Raw genomic sequence first — 19,785 nt, 5'->3', positions numbered from 1 at the left:
GAGAGGCCAGGGAGAGGGAGAGGCGGGGAGAGGGAGAGGCCGGGGAGAGGGAGAGGCCGGGGAGAGGGAGAGAGAGGGAGAGGCCGGGGAGAGGGAGAGGCCGGGGAGAGGGAGAGAGAGAGAGAGAGAGGCCAGGGAGAGGAGAGAGAGAGAGAGAGAGGCCGGGGAGAGGGAGAGGGAGAGAGAGAGAGAGAGAGAGAGAGAGAGAGAGAGAGAGAGAGAGGCCGGGGAGAGGGAGAGGGAGAGAGAGAGAGAGAGAGGCCGGGGAGAGGGAGAGGGAGAGGGAGAGAGAGAGAGAGAGGCGGGGAGAGGGAGAGGGAGAGAGAGAGAGGCCGGGGAGAGGGAGAGGGAGAGAGAGAGAGAGAGAGAGGCCGGGGAGAGGGAGAGGGAGAGAGAGAGAGAGAGAGAGAGAGGCCGGGGAGAGGGAGAGAGAGAGAGAGAGAGGCCGGGGAGAGGGAGAGGGAGAGAGAGAGAGAGAGAGAGAGAGAGAGGCCGGGGAGAGGGAGAGGGAGAGAGAGAGAGAGGCCGGGGAGAGGAGAGAGAGAGAGAGGCCGGGGAGAGGGAGAGGGAGAGAGGGCGGGAGAGAGGGGCCGGGAGAGAGGGAGAGGGAGAGAGGGCCGGGGAGAGGGAGAGGAGAGAGGGCCGGGGAGAGGGAGAGAGGGGCGGGGAGAGGGAGAGAGGGGCCGGGGAGAGGGAGAGGGAGAGAGGGGCCGGGGAGAGGGAGAGAGGGGCCGGGGAGAGGGAGAGAGGGGCCGGGAGAGGGAGAGGGAGAGAGGGGCCGGGGAGAGGGAGAGAGGGGCCGGGGAGAGGGAGAGGGCGAGAGGGCGGGGAGAGGGGGAGAGGGAGAGAGGGGCCGGGGAGAGGGAGAGGGAGAGAGGGGCCGGGGAGAGGGAGAGAGGGGGCCGGGGAGAGGGAGAGGGAGAGAGGGGCCGGGGAGAGGGAGAGGGAGAGAGGGGCCGGGGAGAGGGGCCGGGAGAGAGGGAGAGGGAGAGAGGGGCCGGGGAGAGGGAGAGGGAGAGAGGGGCCGGGGAGAGGGAGAGGCCAGGGAGAGGCCGGGGAGAGGGAGAGGCCAGGGAGAGGCCGGGGAGAGGGAGAGGCCAGGGAGAGGCCAGGGAGAGGGAGAGGCCAGGGAGAGGCCAGGGAGAGGGAGAGGCCAGGGAGAGGCCAGGGAGAGGGAGAGGCCAGGGAGAGGCCAGGGAGAGGGAGAGGCCAGGGGGAGGGGGAGAGGGGCTGGGGAGAGGGAGGGAGAGAGGGGCCAGGGAGAGGGAGAGGGGGGCCGGGGAGAGGGAGAGGGAGAGAGGGGCCGGGGAGAGGGAGAGGGAGAGAGGGGCCGGGGAGAGGGAGAGGGAGAGAGGGGCCGGGGGAGAGGGAGAGGGAGAGGGAGAGGGGGGCCGGGGAGAGGGAGAGGGAGAGAGGGGCCGGGGAGAGGGAGAGGCCAGGGAGAGGGAGAGGCCAGGGAGAGGGAGAGGCCAGGGAGAGGCCAGGGAGAGGGAGAGGCCAGGGAGAGGGAGAGGCCAGGGAGAGGGAGAGGCCAGGGGGAGGGGGAGAGGGGCCGGGGAGAGGGAGAGGGAGAGGGAGGGAGAGAGGGGCCAGGGAGAGGGAGAGGGAGGGAGAGAGGGGCCGGGGAGAGGGAGAGGGAGGGAGAGAGAGGCCGGGGAGAGGGAGAGGGAGGGAGAGAGAGGCCGGGGAGAGGGAGAGAGAGAGGGAGAGGCCGGGGAGAGAGAGAGGGAGAGGCCGGGGAGAGGGAGAGGCCGGGGAGAGGGAGAGGCCGGGGAGAGGGAGCAGGCCGGGGAGAGGGAGAGGCAGGCCGGGGAGAGGGAGAGGCAGGCCGGGGAGAGGGAGAGAGAGGCCGGGGAGAGGGAGAGAGAGGCCGGGGAGAGGGAGAGAGAGGCCGGGGAGAGGGAGAGAGAGGCCGGGGAGAGGGAGAGAGAGGCCGGGGAGAGGGAGAGAGAGGCCGGGGAGAGGGAGAGAGAGGCCGGGGAGAGGGAGAGAGAGGCCGGGGAGAGGGAGAGAGAGGCCGGGGAGAGGGAGAGAGAGGCCGGGGGAGAGGGAGAGAGAGGCCGGGGAGAGGGAGAGAGAGGCCGGGGAGAGGGAGAGAGAGGCCGGGGGAGAGAGAGGCCGGGGAGAGGGAGAGAGAGGCCGGGGAGAGGGAGAGAGAGGCCGGGGAGAGGGAGAGAGAGGCCGGGGAGAGGGAGAGAGAGGCCGGGGAGAGGGAGAGAGAGGCCGGGGAGAGGGAGAGAGAGGCCGGGGAGAGGGAGAGAGAGGCCGGGGAGAGGGAGAGAGAGGCCGGGGAGAGGGAGAGAGAGGCCGGGGAGAGGGAGGGAGAGGCCGGGGAGAGGGAGGGAGAGGCCGGGGAGAGGGAGGGAGAGGCCGGGGAGAGGGAGAGGGAGGGAGAGGCCGGGGAGAGGGAGAGAGAGGCCGGGGAGAGGGAGAGAGAGGCCGGGGAGAGGGAGAGAGAGGCCGGGGAGAGGGAGAGAGAGGCCGGGGAGAGGGAGGGAGAGGCCGGGGAGAGGGAGAGGGAGGGAGAGGCCGGGGAGAGGGAGAGGGAGGGAGAGGCCGGGGAGAGGGAGAGAGAGAGAGAGAGAGAGAGGCCAGGGAGAGAGAGAGAGGCCAGGGAGAGAGAGAGAGGCCAGGGAGAGAGAGAGAGGCCAGGGAGAGAGAGAGAGGCCAGGGAGAGAGAGAGAGGCCAGGGAGAGAGAGAGAGAGAGGGAGAGGCCGGGGAGAGGGAGAGGCCGGGGAGAGGGAGAGGCCGGGGAGAGGGAGAGGCCGGGGAGAGGGAGAGGCCGGGGAGAGGGAGAGGCCGGGAGAGGGAGAGGCCGGGGAGAGGGAGAGGCCGGGGAGAGGGAGAGGCCGGGAGAGGGAGAGGCCGGGGAGAGGGAGAGGCCGGGGAGAGGGAGAGGCCGGGGAGAGGGAGAGGCCGGGGAGAGGGAGAGGCCGGGGAGAGGGAGAGGCCGGGGAGAGGGAGAGGCCGGGGAGAGGAGAGGCCGGGGAGAGGGAGAGGCCGGGGAGAGGGAGAGGCCGGGGAGAGGGAGAGGCCGGGGAGAGGGAGAGGCCGGGGAGAGGGAGAGGCCGGGGAGAGGGAGAGGCCGGGGAGAGGGAGAGGCCGGGGAGAGGGAGAGGCCGGGGAGAGGGAGAGAGAGGCCGGGGAGAGGGAGAGGCCGGGGAGAGGGAGAGGCCGGGGAGAGGGAGAGAGAGGCCGGGGAGAGGGAGAGGCCGAGAGAGGGAGAGGGAGAGAGAGGGAGAGGCCGGGGGAGAGGCCGGGGAGAGGGAGAGAGAGGGAGAGGCCGGGGAGAGGGAGAGAGAGAGAGAGAGAGGCCGGGGAGAGGGAGAGGGAGAGAGAGAGAGGCCGGGGAGAGGGAGAGAGAGAGAGAGAGGCCGGGGAGAGGGAGAGGGAGAGAGAGAGAGAGAGAGAGAGAGGCCGGGGGAGAGGGAGAGGGAGAGAGAGAGAGGCCGGGGAGAGGGAGAGAGAGAGAGGCCGGGGAGAGGGGAGAGGGAGAGAGAGAGGCCGGGGAGAGGGAGAGGGAGAGGCCGGGGAGAGGGAGAGGGAGAGGCCGGGGAGAGGGAGAGGGAGAGGGAGAGGGAGAGGGAGAGGCCGGGGAGAGGGAGAGGGAGAGGGAGAGGCCGGGGAGAGGGAGAGAGAGAGAGAGAGAGAGGAGGCAGAGGCGCCGGAGGGAGAGAGGGTGAGGGGACAGACATGGAACATTACAGTGCAGTACGGGCCCTTTGGCCTCGATGTTGCGCCGACCTGTGGAACCCATCTATCTTACACTATTCCATTTCCAACCATATGTTTATCCAATGACCATTTAAATGCCTTTAAAGTTGGCGAGTCTATGACTGTTGCAGGCAGTGCATTTCACGCCCCTACTGCTCTCTGAGTAAAGAAACTATCTCTGCCATCTGTCCTATATCTGCCACCCTAAAATTTAAAACTCTGTTCATGCTAGCCATCACCATCTGAGGATAAAATGCTGTCACTGTCCACCCTATCTAATCCTTTGATTATCTTGTATGTCTCCATTAAGTCCCCAGACAACCAACTTCTCTGTAATGAAAACAATTGTGGGTGGGGGCCAGAGGCTGTCAGACAGAGAGAGAGGGGGAGGCCAGGGACTGAGGAGGGACAGGAGTGTTGGTGGGGGGTGAGGTAAGGGAAGCAATGGAGAGAGGGAGGTGCTGTGCCAGAGACTGGGTAGGGACAGGTAGGGGGGGAGGTGGGGGTTTAGGCTGGGGGACTGGGGCAGGGTTTAGTAGGCTGGGGGTCAGGGTCAGGCAGACTGACATATGGGGGCAGGCCAGTGAAGGGGCAGGCAGACTGAGGTTGGGGGTGGGGAAGGGGACACAGGCAGATCGGGAGGGTACGCAGGGACAGGCAAACGGGGGTGTGGGAGAGGGGGAGGTCCGGAACCGGGACAGGCACATAGTGGGAGGGAGGTGGAGAGGGGGCAGGAGAGACATCTGGGGCCGGGGCAGGGACGTGGACAGAGACAAGCAGACGGAGGGGGAGGGACAGACATAGAACGTGAAACATAACTGCGTAGTACACACCCTTAAGGCGGGGTCTGGGGACCAGGACAAGGACAGGCAGATGGGGAGGAAGGGAGAGGGGAAGGCTGTGGCATGGACAGGCAGGGAGGAAGGGGGATGTAGGGCACGGTCAGGCAGATGGGGAAGGAGAGGAATGGAGAGCGTGGGGGTGGGGCAGGAACAGGCAGACGGGGCGAAGAGGGAGGGATGGGAGGATGTGTAGGGTACGGCAAATGGGGAGGGTCAGGGGTAGGGCAGGGACATGCAGACAGGGGGAGGGATTGGGGGGGTGGGGAAAGAGAGACGGGGAGGGGTGGGCAGACGGGGTGAGGCTGCGCACTGGGAGAGGGGCAGGCAGGGGGATCGAGCGGAACGAGGATGTGGCGGGGGGGGAGGAGTGGGAAGGAGAGGAAGGGAGAGTGTGGGGGTGGGGCAGGGACAGGCAGACGAGGGGGTGTGTCAGGGCAAGGACAGGCAGCTGGGGTGAAGAGGGGGGATGGGGGCGCGTGTAGGGTGCGCAGATGGGGAGGGACAGGGGACATGGAGACAGGGGGAGGGAGTGGGGGGGTGAGGATAGAGAAATGGGGGAGGGGTGGGCAGGCAGGGTGAGGCTGGGCACAGTGGGAGGCTAGGCACTGGGGGAGGGGCGGGTGGGGTGTTTGGGCGGAACGGGGATGTTGGGGGGGAGAGAGGAGTGGGAGCTCAGGCACAGGGGAGAAAGGGAGAGAGAGAGGGATGACTGGGACGGTGTGTGGTGGGAGAGAAAGAGAGAGAGAGGGGTGACTGGGAGGGGGTGTGGTGGGAGGAAATCTGGGCACTGCGGAAGTGAAGTCGGTTGGGGGAGGGGGGAATGCTGTGGACTTGGGGAGAGAGAGGGGAAGGCCAGGACACAGACAGGGGCAGGCGGGCAGACAGACAGGGATGGGGGCGGACAGAGGGAGAAGGGGAGGCCGGGGCCAGGAAAGGGGGAGACAAAGCGGGGCTAGGGCCAGGACAGAGAGAAAGAGGGAGAGGGGGAGGCTGGGGCAAGGACAGGGGGAGAGAGTGAGAGGGGGAGGCTGGGGCCAGGACAGGAAGAGAGGAGAGGGAGAGGGAGAGGGGGAGGCCGGGGCCAGGAAAGGGGGAGACAGAGAGGGACTGGGGCCAGGACAGAGGGAGAGGACGGGGAGAGGGGGAGGCCGGGGCCAGGACATGGAGAGCGAGGGAGAGGGGGAGGCCAGGGCCAGGACAGGGAGAGAGAGGGGGAGGCCAGGGAGAGAGGGAGGGAGGCCGCGGCCAGGACCAGGACGGGGGAGAGGCTGGGGCCAGGACAAGGACAGGGGAAGAGGGGGGGGGGGGAGGGAGGGGAGGGGAGGGAGGGAGGGAGAGGGGGGGGGGAGGGAGGGAGGGAGGGAGAGGGGGAGGGAGGTGGTGAGGGGGAGGGGGGGTGAGGGGGATAGAGGGGGGCTGGGGGGGAGGGGAGGGGGGGTGAGAGGGAGGGGGGCTGAGGGGGAGGGGAGGGGGGTGAGGGGGAGAGGGGGGGGTGAGGGGGAGGGGAGGGGGGGTGAGGGGGAGGGGAGGGGGGGTGAGGGGGAGGGGGGGGTGAGGGGGAGGCGGGGGGGTGAGGGGGGGGGGAGGGGGGGTGAGGGGGGGGGGAGAGGGGGGGGTGAGGGGGAGGGGAGGGGGGATGAGGGGGAGTGGGGGGGTGAGGGGGAGGGGAGGGGGGGTGAGGGGGAGAGGGGGGGGTGAGGGGGAGGGGAGGGGAGGGGGGGTGAGGGGGAGGGGGGGGTGAGGGGGAGGGGAGGGGAGGGGGGGGTGAGGGGGAGAGGGGGGGGGTGAGGGGGTGAGGGGGAGGGGAGGGGAGGGGGGGTGAGGGGGAGAGGGGGGGGGTGAGGGGGAGGGGAGGGGAGGGGGGGTGAGGGGGAGAGGGGGGGGGTGAGGGGGAGGGGGGGTGAGGGGGAGGGGGGTGAGGGGGAGGGGAGGGGGGGTGAGGGGGAGGGGAGGGGGGGTGAGGGGGAGGGGAGGGGGGGTGAGGGGGAGAGGGGGGGGTGAGGGGGAGGGGAGGGGGGGTGAGGGGGAGAGGGGGGGGTGAGGGGGAGGGGAGGGGGGATGAGGGGGAGTGGGGGGGTGAGGGGGAGAGGGTGGGGGGGAGAGGGGGAGAGGAGGGGGGGGTGAGGGGGAGAGGGGGGGGGTGAGGGGGAGAGGGGGGGGAGAGGAGGGGGGGGAGAGGGGGAGAGGAGGGGGGGGGTGAGGGGGAGAGGGGGGGGAGGGGGGAGAGGAGGGGGGGGTGAGGGGGAGAGGAGGGGGGGGTGAGGGGGAGAGGAGGGGGGGGATGAGGGGGAGAGAGGGGGGGTTGAGGGAGGGGGGGGTGAGGGGGGAGGGGAAGCGGGAGGGATGAGGGGGAGAGAGGGGGGGTTGAGGGAGGGGGGGGTGAGGGGGGAGGGGAAGCGGGAGGGGGGGGGAGGGGAAGCGGGAGGGGGGGGGAGGGGAAGCGGGGGGGAGGGGAGGGGAAGCGGGGGGGGGAGGGGAAGCGGGGGGGGGGAGGGGGGGGAAGGGGAAGCGATGGGGGGGAGAGGGAGGGAGAGAGAGGGGGGCAAGGGAGAGGGGGAAGGGAGGGGGGATGGGGAGCGTGGAAGAGAGGGGGAGGGGAAGGGAGGGAAGAGAGGGCGAGGGGGAGGGTGCGGGGAAGAGAGGGAGAGGAGAGGAGGCGGGAGGGAGAGGGGGAGGTCAAGGGAGGGGGGAACAGAGGGGGAGGTCAGGATGAGGACAGGCAGGCAGAGAGAGAGAGAGAGAGAGAGAGAGAGAGAGAGAGTGACTGGGGACTCGGGACAGAGAGAAAGTCCAAGATTGGGGAGGGGGCGAAGGCCAGGAGAGGGGAGGAGAGACTCCGGTCAGTTGACAGGTTTGGGAGACTGTGGGCCGACACCTGACTGGAGGGAAGGAAGCTCAGGAGCTACGTTTCTCTCGTGCCTAGAATCCCGTGCCACTGTCCCCCTCTGCAGGCTCTGACCCTCTGATCCAAATAGGCCTGTAGGTCACAGAAAGACGGTGACCACAGTCAACACAGATGGTACCACAGCCCTGGCCTCCAGCACTGGCAGTGTTTCTGATTGCTGTTTGCTTGAATTTTGCTGATGTCTGTCAGGGTTGTTCCATAATTCAGACATTGTTCAACCATAGGAGGATGGCAGAAAGGTGTTGAACCTAATCCTATCTGGGTGTTGGTGGGTTCTTTTTCTCACGGGTTAAATGTCAGGAGGGCTCTACCTTCCTGCCTGAAGTAGGTATGAGCAATTCTTTCATGAAGGCTTTAATATTTTATGCCAAGAGCAGGTGACATGGCAGGTGAGTGAAGTTATGATCAGGGTAACAATCTGACTGGCTTTTGCTTGCTTCTGTGTTGTCAATTTTATGAAGCGCTCCTTTTTTGCAGGCTAGAAAAGCTTAAATGTTTTAAATTTAAAAATGACAATAGATATTTGACTAAAATAAGGTTGCAGCAAATTCGCTGTCATTGCTTGTGGCAGAAAAGATTTTTGAGTTGTGTTGGGTTATGTAATTAATTTTATAAATAAATTAATTGTTTTAACTTCTAATATAGTATTTTTGTGCAGAGAAGCAGTAGTTAATTTTTTTAATGTCTTCCTGAAAACCTGCAAATGAGTGCAATTAGTTGAAACTCCCTGAGGACATGGTCAGTTTTGACATCACAGCCAACTTCCAGGTGCAATATTTTTAAAGCTTGTATAAAGGCTGCAGAAACTTAGAGACTTGGCAAATGCAAGTTGTGTGCACAATTCTGCAATCTTTTTGGCTAGTTGTACATTTTTAATTCAACCACAAAAATTTACACTCTAGGCCTCTGTTTATTCCTGATGAAGGGCTTTTGCCCAAAAATTCGATTTCGAAGCTCCTTGGATGCTGCCTGAACTGCTGTGCTCATCCAGCGCCACTAATCCGGAATCTGGTTTCCAGCATCTGCAGTCATTTGTTTTTACCTCTTGTTTATTCCTTACCATTTGGTTTTCATCCTTCAATGGAGATTCTTGCCATGATGAAAAATAAGACTATTCCTTCCTGTCAGTCTGTTCTTTTGTCCTTATCTACTACAATTGTGTGGATAATTTTTTTTCAACTTTTCTCATTTTTTCATGGGTAACAGGATTATTGGCAAAGCAAGTGTTTGTTACCCAAGCCTATTTGCACTTGAGAAGGTGGAGTTTTGCACCTCTGCACTCCTTGGAGTGTAGTTATGCCACAGTGCAGTTAAGGAGGGAGTTCCAGGACTTTGAATCGCTCATTGAAGGAGCGGTGATATTGTTCCAAGTCAGAATGGTGAGTGACTTGGAGACGGTGAGGTTCCCATGTACCTGCTGCCCTTGCTGCTCTAGCTGGTCTATCTAGACTTCCAAAAGGCCTTTGATAAGGTGCCACACAGGAGGCTGCTGAGCAAGGTGAGGGCCCATGGTGTTCGAGGTGAGCTACTGGGATGGATTGAGGATTGGCTGTCTGACAGAAGGCAGAGAGTTGGGATAAAAGGTTCTTTTTCGGAATGGCAGCCGGTGACGAGCGGTGTCCCGCAGGGTTCAGTGTTGGGGCCACAGCTGTTCGCATTATATATTAATGATCTGGATGAAGGGACTGGGGGCATTCTAGCGAAGTTTGCAGATGATACGAAGTTAGGTGGACAGGCAGGTAGTACTGAGGAAGTGGGGAGGCTACAGAAGGATCTAGACAGTTTGGGAGAGTGGTCCAGGAAATGGCTGATGGAATTCACCCTGAACAAATGCGAGGTCTTGCACTTTGGCAAAAAGAATAAAAGCAGAGACTACTTTCTAAACGGTGAGAAAATTCGTAAAGCCAAAGTACAAAGGGATCTGGGAGTGCTAGTCGAGGATTCTCTAAAGGTCAACATGCAGGTTGAGTCTGTGATTAAGAAAGTGAATGCAATGTTGTCACTTATCTCAAGAGGGTTGGAATATAAAAGCACCGTTGTGCTACTTAGACTTTATAAAGCTCTGGTTAGGCCCCATTTGGAGTACTGTGTCCAGTTTTGGTCCCCACACCTCAGGAAGGACATACTGGCACTGGAACGTGTCCAGCGGAGATTCACACGGATGATCCCTGGAATGGTTGGTCTAACATATAAGGAACGGCTGAGGATCCTGGGATTGTATTCATTGGAGTTTAGAAGATTAAGGGGAGACTTAATAGAGACGTACAAGATAATACATGGCTTGGAAAGGGAGGACACTAGGAAATTGTTTCCCTTAGGCGAGGAGACTAGGACCTGTGGACACAGCCTTAAAATTAGATGGGGTCAATTCAGAACAGAACTGCAGAGACATTTCTTCAGCCAGAGAGTGGTGGGCCTGTGGAATTCAAAGCCGCAGAGTGCAGTGGAGGCCGGGACGCTAAATGTCTTCAAGGCAGAGATTGATAGATTCTTGTTGTCTCGAGGAATTAAGGGCTACGGGGAGAATGCGGGTAAGTGGAGTTGAAATGCCCATCAGCCATGATTGAATGGCGGAGTGGACTCGATGGGCCGAATGGCCTTACTTCCACTGCTATGTCTTATGGTCTTCTGATCGAGGTTGTTTGTGTAGGAGGTAGTATTGAAGCAGTTTGTAGACGTGCAAGTTACTGCTACAGTATGTGGGTAGTGGGGTGAATGTTTCATGTTGATGGTGCTGATCAATAATGCCTTGTCTTGGATGATATCAAGCTGATTCAGTGTTGCTGGAGCTGCAGTCATTCAGGCAAACAGAGCGAATTCCATTATACTCCTGATTTGTGCCTTGTGCATGTTTACAGTCATTGGGAGACAAGAGGTGAAATTTCTCATAATTTCCAGGCTCTGATCTGTTTATATAACCACAGTATTTGTATGGCTGGGCCAGCTCCGTTTTGGGTAGTAATGTTGATGGGAGATTCAGTGATGGTAACACAATTGATTGTCAGAAAGTGCTGGTTAAATTCTCACTTGCCAGAGTGGTCATTTCCTGGCACTTGTGTGATGTAAATGTTAATTGCCATTTGTCAATCCAAACCTGGATATTGTCCAGGGTCTTGCTTCATTTGGTCATGGACTGGTTCAATATCTGAGTCGATGTGAATAATGCTGGTCATTGTGCAATCATCAGCAAATGTCTGATCTGTTCATAAAGCCAAAGTATTTACATGGCTGGACCAACTCACCTTCTGGTCAATAGTAACATTCAGTGTATTGATGTTGAGCGATTGTGTTGGTAATGCTATTGAATGTTAAAGGGAAAAAGAACTTTGCTTTTTTGTTTTAATTTGATTATTGTTCGGCACTTGTGTGAACACAAGCGTGAATTAGGAGCAGGTATTTGATCTCTTGAGCCTGCTTTGCCATTTGATAAGATCATGGCTGAGATTGTAATCTCTATTTTCCTGTGTGCCCCCATATTGTATAAGATTAATTTCAACTCCATATCATACCACTTGTAGTGTAAGCCTAAATTTGTCCAGGTCTTGGTGCTCACGGACACCCACTGCTTCAGTGTTTAAGGAGTTGCAACTATGGCTAAACACTGTACACGCAACAATAAATGTCCCCACTTCTTACCTCCTGGTAGAGGACAGATTTGAGGTGCTGCTAAGGTAAACATGACCACCTGAAGAAGGAGCAGCATGCCGAAAGCTAGTGCTCCCAGATAAACCTGTTGGACTATAACCTGGTGTTGTGATGTTTAACAATGTAGATAAAATCCCATCGGGGGAAGGAAAATAAGTAGAAATGGCAAGAATTATTCTGACTAAAAAAAGGTAGATTTTAAATGTCTTAAAGGTAGAGAGTAACTTGTTTGATCAAAAGGAATTAGTGAGGAAATTTCAGTCCTTTGGGCTTAGGTGATGAAAGTGACATAAGTGCATTCAGGGAGCCATTTCTGTACGTGAAAGTAGGTTACATACAGATGTATAGAGCGATTCAATTTGAAACTTGGAACCAATAAGTAAGGTGATCTGTAATAAATGTATTGTTCAAGTTGAGAATAATACCAGGGTAATAAGAATTTTGCTAAAGAGTTTGGAAGCCAACCACGAAGGCAGTGAAATAATGAAGTCTGAATGTCGTAAAGATGTGATCAGAGCTTCAGCTAGAAAATGGTGAGCGTAAGCAGTCTGTGATGAGCAGGTGGCCGGAGGTTTGGAGTCAATGGTGATGCCACAAGGTTCATGATGATAAAGCTTCAGCCTTTTTTTTCTCCTGGAAAAGATTGAAACTTGAGTCCGTCAAAAATATGTTAATACAGGGTCTGTTGGAATCTCTGAAGTTGTGGAGGAGTAAAATTAAGTGGCAGGTATGACTGATACATTAAACTGCATTCATTTCAGTGCAGGAGAAGACAGCTGAACTCAGGACATGGTTAGGAACATGGGACTGAGGTATCATAGCAGTTACAGACATGGCTCACGCATGGACAGGGCTGGCAGCTTCATGTTCCAGGATACAAATGCTATAGGAAGGATGGATTCGGAGGGGGGGCGGTGGGGAAGCGTTTTTGATAAGGGATAACATTACGGCTGTGCTTGAGGCTATTCCTGGAAATACATTTAGGGAAGTTATTTAGGTGGAACTGAGAAATAAGAAAGAGATCCTCACCTTATTGGGATTGTCCTATTGACCCTCCCAGTAGTCAGTGGGAAATGGAGAAACAATTTTGTAAGGAGATCGGTTATCTGTATGAATAACAGGGTGGTTATGGTAGGGGATTTTAACGTTGTAAACATAGACTGGGACTGCTACAGTGTTAAGGATTTAGATAGAGAGGAATTTGTGTGTACAAGAAAATTTTCTGATTCAGTACGTGGAAGTACCTATTAGAGAAGGTGCAAAACTTGACCTACTGTTGGGTAATAAGATAGCGTAAGTGCCTGAAGTGTTAGTAGGGGAGCACTATGGGGCCAGCAACCATAAGTCTATTAGTTTTAAAATAGTGATGGCAAAGGATGGATCAGATGAAACAGTTGAAATTCTAAATAGGAGGACGGCTAATTTTGACAGTACTGGCAGTCGGAACTAGATTGGGTTGGGCTATCTGGTCGGCATGGACCAAAGGGTCTGTTTCCAGGCTGTACATCTCTATGACTCTATAATAGGGAGCGGATGTGTGCAGGTAAAGGGACACATGGAAAATGGGAAGCCGTCAAAAATTAGATAACAAGAGTCCAGAGATAGTATGTTCCTGTTAGGGTGAAATGCAAGGCTGGTGGGTGTTAGAAATGCGAGACAATGAGAGAAATTGAGGTTTTGGTAAAGAAAAAGAAGGAAGCATATGTCAGGTATGGCACTGGCAAGTCTCCATTGAGTCTCAAGCCTGTTTTACTAAGTTTGCTCCTCTGATAAGATTTTTTTCAAATTTCACCATCAAACTGTCACTTGTTCTGAAATTAGAAAAATTCTGAATTCCAAACACCAGCTGGTCCGAAGCATTTCAGATAAAGAATTGTGCACCCGTGCACCTCCAATTTTGGTGTTTGTTGTCGAGCCACTTCTTTATCCAAATGACTAGTTCTTCCTACATTCAACGTGATCTTACCTTGCTAACTGGTCTACCATGAGGAACCTTGTGAAAAGCCTACTGATGTCCATATTGATCAAGTCTACCGCTTTGCTCTCATCAATCCTCTGTTACTTCTTGAAAACTTACGCCTTGTATTTCTGGACGCCCCAATCGCAGGGAAAAGACCTTGTCTAATTATCCTATCCATGCCCTTCATGATTTTATAAATCCCTAGAAGGTCACCCATTCTGCCTCCAATGCTTCAGGGAAAACAGCCGCAGCCTATTCAGCCTCTCCCGATAGCTCAGATCCTCCAACCCTGGCAACATCCTTGTAAATCTTTTTTGAACCCTTTCAAGTTTCACAGCATCCTTCCAATAGGAAGGAAACCAGAATTGCATGCCATATTCCAAACGTGGACTAATCAATGTCCTGCACACCTGCGCCATGACCTCCCAACTCCTATACTCAATGCTCTGACCAATAAAGGAAAGCATACCAAATGTCGCCTTCACTATCCTAAGTACCTGCGACTCTATTTTTAAGGAACTATGAACCTGCATTCCAAGGTTTCTTGTTCAGCAGTGCTCCCCACGACCTTACCATTAAGTGTATAAGTTCTACGCTGATTTGTTTTTCGAAAATGCAGCACCTCTCATTGAAACTCCACCTGTCACTCCTCACAGAGTGGAGAATGCCATTAATATGGAAAAACAGCATGCGAAACAGATCAGAGTGCTAAGAAATGGAAAAGAATTGAATGAGCGGAGGGGCAATTCCCTTAAGGAAGATACTAGACAGCCATAAACAGAGATCAAGTGGTAAGTAATTTGGTGGCAAACATTTCAAAAAATATTAAGGTCCAAGATGTACAAGGTAGTTAAGATATCTGACCAGAATGCAGCCTTGAACCAGAGAACACGGCCAGGAAGGTGGTTAAGTGCTCACGGGTTCCAACTAAATTTCCATGGTTAAGGATAATCATAGGGAGCAATTCTTGACTTTCCATACACACAGTTCAGAAAGGCCCTCAAGCATCTACCTATAATCCACTGTGCAGCCTTATTAATTGTTGCTTTTGACAATATCGTTCTATACACAAGACTGTCTGCTGACCATATGTTCAATTAGAGTCATACAGATAGACAGCACGGAAACAGACCCTTTAGTCAACTCATCCATGCCAACCAGATACCCTAAATCAATCTCGTCCCATTTACCAGCACTTGACCCATATCTCTCTCAACCCTTCCTGTTCATATACTCATCCAGATGCCTTTTAAATGTTGTAATTGTACCAGCCTCCAACACTTGCTCAGGCAGCTCCTTCCATACATATATGCACCACCCTCTGCGTGAACATAGTTGCCCCTCAGGTCCCTTTTAAATTTTTCCTCTCTCACCCTAAACCTGTGCACCTCATGATTTTATAAATCTTTATAAGGTCACCCTCAGCCTCTGACACTCCAGCGAAAACAGCCCTAGCCTATTCAGCCTCTCCCTATAGCTCAAACCCTTCAACATCTTTGTAAACCTTTTCTAAACCCTCTCGAATTTCACAGCATCCTCCCTATGGGAGGGAGACCAGAATTGCATACACTGTTCCAAAAGTGGCCTAACCAATGGCTTCCTAACCCCTGTACTCTATTCTCTGAACAATAAAGCAAAGCATACCAACTGCCTTCTTCATTATTCCATCTACCTGTGATTCCACTTTCAAGGAACTATGAACTTTCACTTTGTTCAGCGCCACTCCCGAGGACCTTATTATTAAGTGTATATATCCTGGTTTGTCTTTCTGAAATGCAGAATCTCACATTTATCTAAATTAAACTTCATGTGACACTCCTCACCCCATCTGATCAAGATTCCATTTACTCTGAGGTAACCTTCTTTGCTGTCCACAGAGTATAACATCTGTCCTGTAGCTGAAGCTGTAGGTTTAGTTTTTCACCACTGAAGCAGGAGGCTTCAGAAGGAGACTTTAGAAATAAATTCATGGAAGCCTGCCATAAAGTGTTTTAGTTATGCTGTCACTGGTTCCTGGAAGTACTGAGGATTAATGCCAAGTTTTTGTTTAGTCCAGTTTTTTGTGAGTGACACGTGATGTCAGTCAGAATATTGTTTCACCTTATGATCCAAATTAATGGAAATGGAACATGAGGGGAAGTTTACCAAGAATTTATATCCTTGGTGACATACTTCATTAACATTTGACCTCTGATTTTGAGCCTGATATTTCTTTTGAATAGAGGAGTACCTCAGGTCAGTGCTGAGCCCATTGCTGTTTGTTATCCATATCAATGATTTGGATGAGAATGTACAAGGCGTGATTAGTAAGTTTGCAGATGACGCTAAAGCAGGTGGTATCATGGTCAGTGAGGAAGGTTCTCAAATTGCAACAAGACCTTGATCAGTGGGGAAATGGGCTGAGAAATGGCAAATGGAGTTTAATATAGGTAAGTATGCATTTTGGCAAGTTAAATCAAAGTAGGAGTTTCATGTTGAATGGTAGGGCCTTAAGGAGTGTAGTAGAAAGGTGGGACCATGGAGTTCAGGTGCATGGTTCTCTGAAAGTCGATTCCCAGGTAGACAGGGCAGTGAAGAAGGCTTTTGGCACACTGGCCTTCATCAGTCAGGGCATTAAGTATAGAAGTTCAGAAATTATGTTGTAATTGTACAGGACATTGTTGAGTCCTCACGTGGAGTGTTGAGTTCAGTTTTGGTCACATTGCTATAGGAAGGATGTTATTAAACTGGAAAGGGGGCAGAAGAAATTTACAAGGATATTGCTAAGACTCAAGGGCCTGAGTTATAGGGAGAGGTTGAGCAACCTAGGACCTTTTTCTTTAGAGCATAGGGCAGGATCTTAGAGAAATGTGTAAGATCATGAGAGGCATGGATAGGATGAATGCATTCAATCTTTTCCCCAGAGTTAGGGAATTGAGGACGAGACTTTAAGGTTAGAGGGGAAAGAATTAAAGGGAACGAGGGGCAACTCTTTTGCACAGAGGGTGGTACACTTGGAATGAGGTGCCAGTGGGAGTGGTTGAGGTGGGTACATTAGCAACATTTAAAAGACATTTGGACAAATACATGGATAAGAAAGGATTATAGGGCCAAGTTCAGGGAAATGGGGTTAGAGTGGATAGATATTTTGGTTGGCATGGACCAGTTTGGGCCAAAGGACCTTCTCCGTGCTGTGGGACTCTATCAGGGGATGTGACAGTAACTGATGATACTAAAGGTTTTGATTAGTGAATTCAAAATTGTTTTGGTTATGTTTGCTTCATTCCCAAATGGGCAGCAATTTCGATAGTGCGACTACCTGAAACCAGATGCCAGGAACCATGTAGAAATTAAATAATCCATTCAGGATATTGGGCCTGTTAGATCATGACTGATCTGAACCTTGATTCTACTTACCTGTTGTTCATTAATACCCTTCCTGAATGCAATCTAATAATCAGAACGTTATACAGACAATTTTGGATTTCCAGTGTAACTGTCTAGAAAAGGGTTTCCTGATGAACTCTTAAGCATTTCTTCCCCTTTGCTCTTGATTTTCCCTGTCATAGGAAATGATTTCTGGTCAACTACTATATCAAATCTTCCTTGCATTTTAAATCAGCTCACCTCCTTTCTTCTATAAAGAAAGGAATTCAATTATGTATCCTGTCCTTGTAATGTAACCTGCTATATCAGTACGTGCAAGGGCCTGGTGTTGTTTGCAGGAAGTTCCCTGGGACAGTGCTGGGTAGTGTTTGCAGAGGTTTCAATATTCCCAATCTGCCTAGGCTGAACTGCTGGACGACAGCTTTCAGGCCCCGTTCTGCGTCACCTGTTTGCAGGGCCTTTTTCTTAAACCTGCATAAGTCCCAACGTTTTGAAAGTGCCTTTGTTCAATCAGCCTCCCATCTTGCCGTTTTGATTTTAAAGTTTTGATAATTTTGCAGCGAAAATGAGTAATTTATCTCTTTTATAATATGGGGTGGCACAGTGGTTAGCATTGCTGCTTTACAGCACCAGGAGCCTGTTTGATTTCACCCTCAGATTTCTGTCTGTGAGGAGGTTGTGTGTTTTCCCTCTGCGTGGGTTCGCTCCAGGTGGTCTGGTTCCCTCCCCATGTCCAAAAATGTGCAGATTAAGTGGATTCGCCATAGGAAATGAGTTAATGAGCACCTTGTTTTCTGCTTGGGGACTCTGCAGTCTGCTGGACTTCATATCAAGTTCAACAATTTTAGGGCTTGAACACCTTTCCCAAAGTTTTTCCCTCACTCCTATATGCCAAGCCTTGTTATTATGTGAGCTGCTATCGCACACATTGCCGGCCACTAATTGTCCCTATCAGCAGCTATTCATTCCCCAAACTGACCTTTAACCATTCCTTTGTCTGTCCAACTGTTTTTCTATCTCTTTGGGATCTATCTCCACCTACTCTTGCATTGTTGAACTACTGCAATGCATGTGGAGTAGGTGTGCACACTGCTGTTGGAATAGAATTATAGGATTTTGACCCAATGGCACTTCTAAGTCTCTATAATGAGTGGTCTTGGATGGAAGTTGCAGGTGGTAGTGTTCCTATGGATCTGCTGTCCTTGTCCTTCTAGGGTGGTAGAGTTGCAGTGTGGAAAGGGGTGTCAAAAGAGTCTCAACAAGTTACTGCATTGCATCTTGTAGTCAGTGTTACACTGCCTTTGTACATTTGTGCAGAGGAAAGTAAATATTGAAGGTGGTGGATAAGGTTCCATCCATCCAAAGCAGATTGTTTTGCCTGGGTGGTGTTGAGCTGCTTGTGTTGTTGGAGCTGCATTTGTCCAGCCAAGTGGGGAATCACCTAAAAGTGGGAATCTTGGCTTTTGTTTTTAAGAAGAATTTGCTGTCTCTGTTTACTTGCCAAATCCATCATTGTCTTTGTAGGCACTGCCTTAACTGAAGGTAGCTTGCTCAGTAAACTGGGGTCAGGCCCTTAGTTACTTTTATTTTCTTGACTAGCAGCCCCAAGTTTGCACCATTGCGTTTAGTAACTACGAGCTCCTCCTAAGAAACAACCTTGCATGCATTGTTGCAACAAATGGTTTATTCATGTCTTTAATGGATGGGAGTCGAGATTGAGAGTGGTGCTGGAAAAGCACAGCAGGTCTGACCGCATCCAAGGAGCGGGAAAAACCCTTTATCAGGACTGAATGGATGGGAACCTGATGTTGTCACCTACTCTGAGTTAGTGGTTCAGATTCCTTTCTACATGGGTCACCCTTGATTCCGTGAGCCAATTTAGTGATGGTCAAGATCTGATTTGCCAGATTTTTGCCCTGTCTCCCCCCCCCAAAATCCTTTTTTTTCCACCCACATGAAGGAACCATGTGGATCTACTATGGAATTGTATTTAATGTTTGATTCTGTTCTGGAGCCTGCTTTGTGATGAGTTGATGGTTTTTGCATTTGCTTGCCTATTTCTACTGTTATTCTTCTGGTGACTGATTTATTTAAAATGAATTCATATAGATGGAGAGACTGAGCTCAGCAGGTAATAGTGAAGGCAGAGTGCTGGTGGCCTTTATTTCTCATGGAACAGTGTGTAAAAATAGAGAAGTCTTGCTAAAATTATACCTAAAATCAAGCCTGAAGTACCATGAAGATTTTGATCCCTTTATCTAAGGAAAAATGTACTGATATTTGAGATAGTTCAGAGAACGTTCACTGTTAATTCTGTGTGGTGGGATTTTCTTATGAAAGGTTGAATAAGTTACTCTTGTGTTCATTGGAGTTTAAAAGAATGAGAGGAAACCTAATTGAAACATGAAGAATTCTTAGAGGCCTTGACAGTGTAGATGCTGAGAAGTTGATTCACCTTCGTGATAAAGTCTAGGGCCAGAGGGCATAAACTAGGGGTAAGGGATCGCTCATTTGAATCCAATTAGGAGGAATTTCTTCTCAAGGTAGTGAGTCTTTGGAATTTTTTACCATAAGGTTGTCAGGGCTGGAAAGCTCATCATATTCAAAGCAGAAATGAATTTGTGTTTGATAAGAAAATAGAAGGATATGTGAACAGGCAGGAAAGTGGAATTGCAGATTATCAAATAATCCATAAGTTTATTGAAGGGTCGAGTGGATTTAGGCCGAATGGTCTGTTTCTTCTATATCTTATCATCTTTTGATAAACCTGTTGAACTGTAACCTGGTGTTGTGTGATTCTTAATTTAGTAGAATTTAGGCAGTGTTTGGAGAGGAATTTCTAAGCAGTGAAAGTTTGTCAGCTGCAATTTATATGTCTCACAGAAGCTTTTCCCTATCTACTTGATCCCACTTTATCTACTATTTCCCAGAAGTCTTTATTTAAAAAAAATGCTTCTTCATATATTTATTTGTTCTATTTGCTGTGTTTCTGTTTGCTTATTCCATTACAGATCTTATCCTTGATATGACAAATCTCCCTCTATGCTCCCTGTGGCCTTAAATGTAGAACAGCCAATTTTAGGTAGAATGCTTTAATTGTTGTTGACCCCAAACATTATGTAAGCTTATGAATTGAACAAACATCTTGTGATATTGAGGTTATTATTTGTACATGATCTGTCTTATTTTTATTCACAAGGGTTTAACATTTGATTGGTTTAGGGAAGTAAAGCTTGCATGTCAGCAATCTGTCTAGGTAGTTAAAGATATGAAGAATCAATAGCATTATTGATTTTTGAAAAAATAAGCCTTTAGCTTATTCCTTATGGACCATTGGATGCAGCTGAAAGAG

The 19,785-nt window shown here is 52.3% G+C and overlaps 1 protein-coding gene across 5 annotated transcripts in view; it reads left to right on the top strand.

The window, feature by feature from the left end:
* The window catches only part of cep350 (centrosomal protein 350), a 166,295-nt gene that overhangs the window by 3,195 nt on the left and 143,315 nt on the right, over window positions 1-19,785 (top strand). The window contains exon 1 of one of the 5 annotated variants that reach the window (XM_072573396.1): window positions 7,421-7,851. The exons of 3 other annotated variants lie outside the window; for them this stretch is intronic. The gene's annotated coding sequence lies outside the window, so the exon portion shown is untranslated. Of the gene's footprint in view, window positions 1-7,420; window positions 7,852-13,707; window positions 13,859-19,785 lie in introns of those variants that run through there. One more of the 5 variants, XM_072573395.1, reaches the window with a different exon arrangement.

This window comes from Chiloscyllium punctatum, chromosome 7, assembly GCF_047496795.1.
Source record: "Chiloscyllium punctatum isolate Juve2018m chromosome 7, sChiPun1.3, whole genome shotgun sequence".
Classification (NCBI taxonomy): Eukaryota; Metazoa; Chordata; class Chondrichthyes; order Orectolobiformes; family Hemiscylliidae; genus Chiloscyllium; species Chiloscyllium punctatum.
The sequence above is the reverse complement of the archived record's forward strand: the minus strand, read 5'-3'. Positions and strand labels throughout refer to the sequence as shown.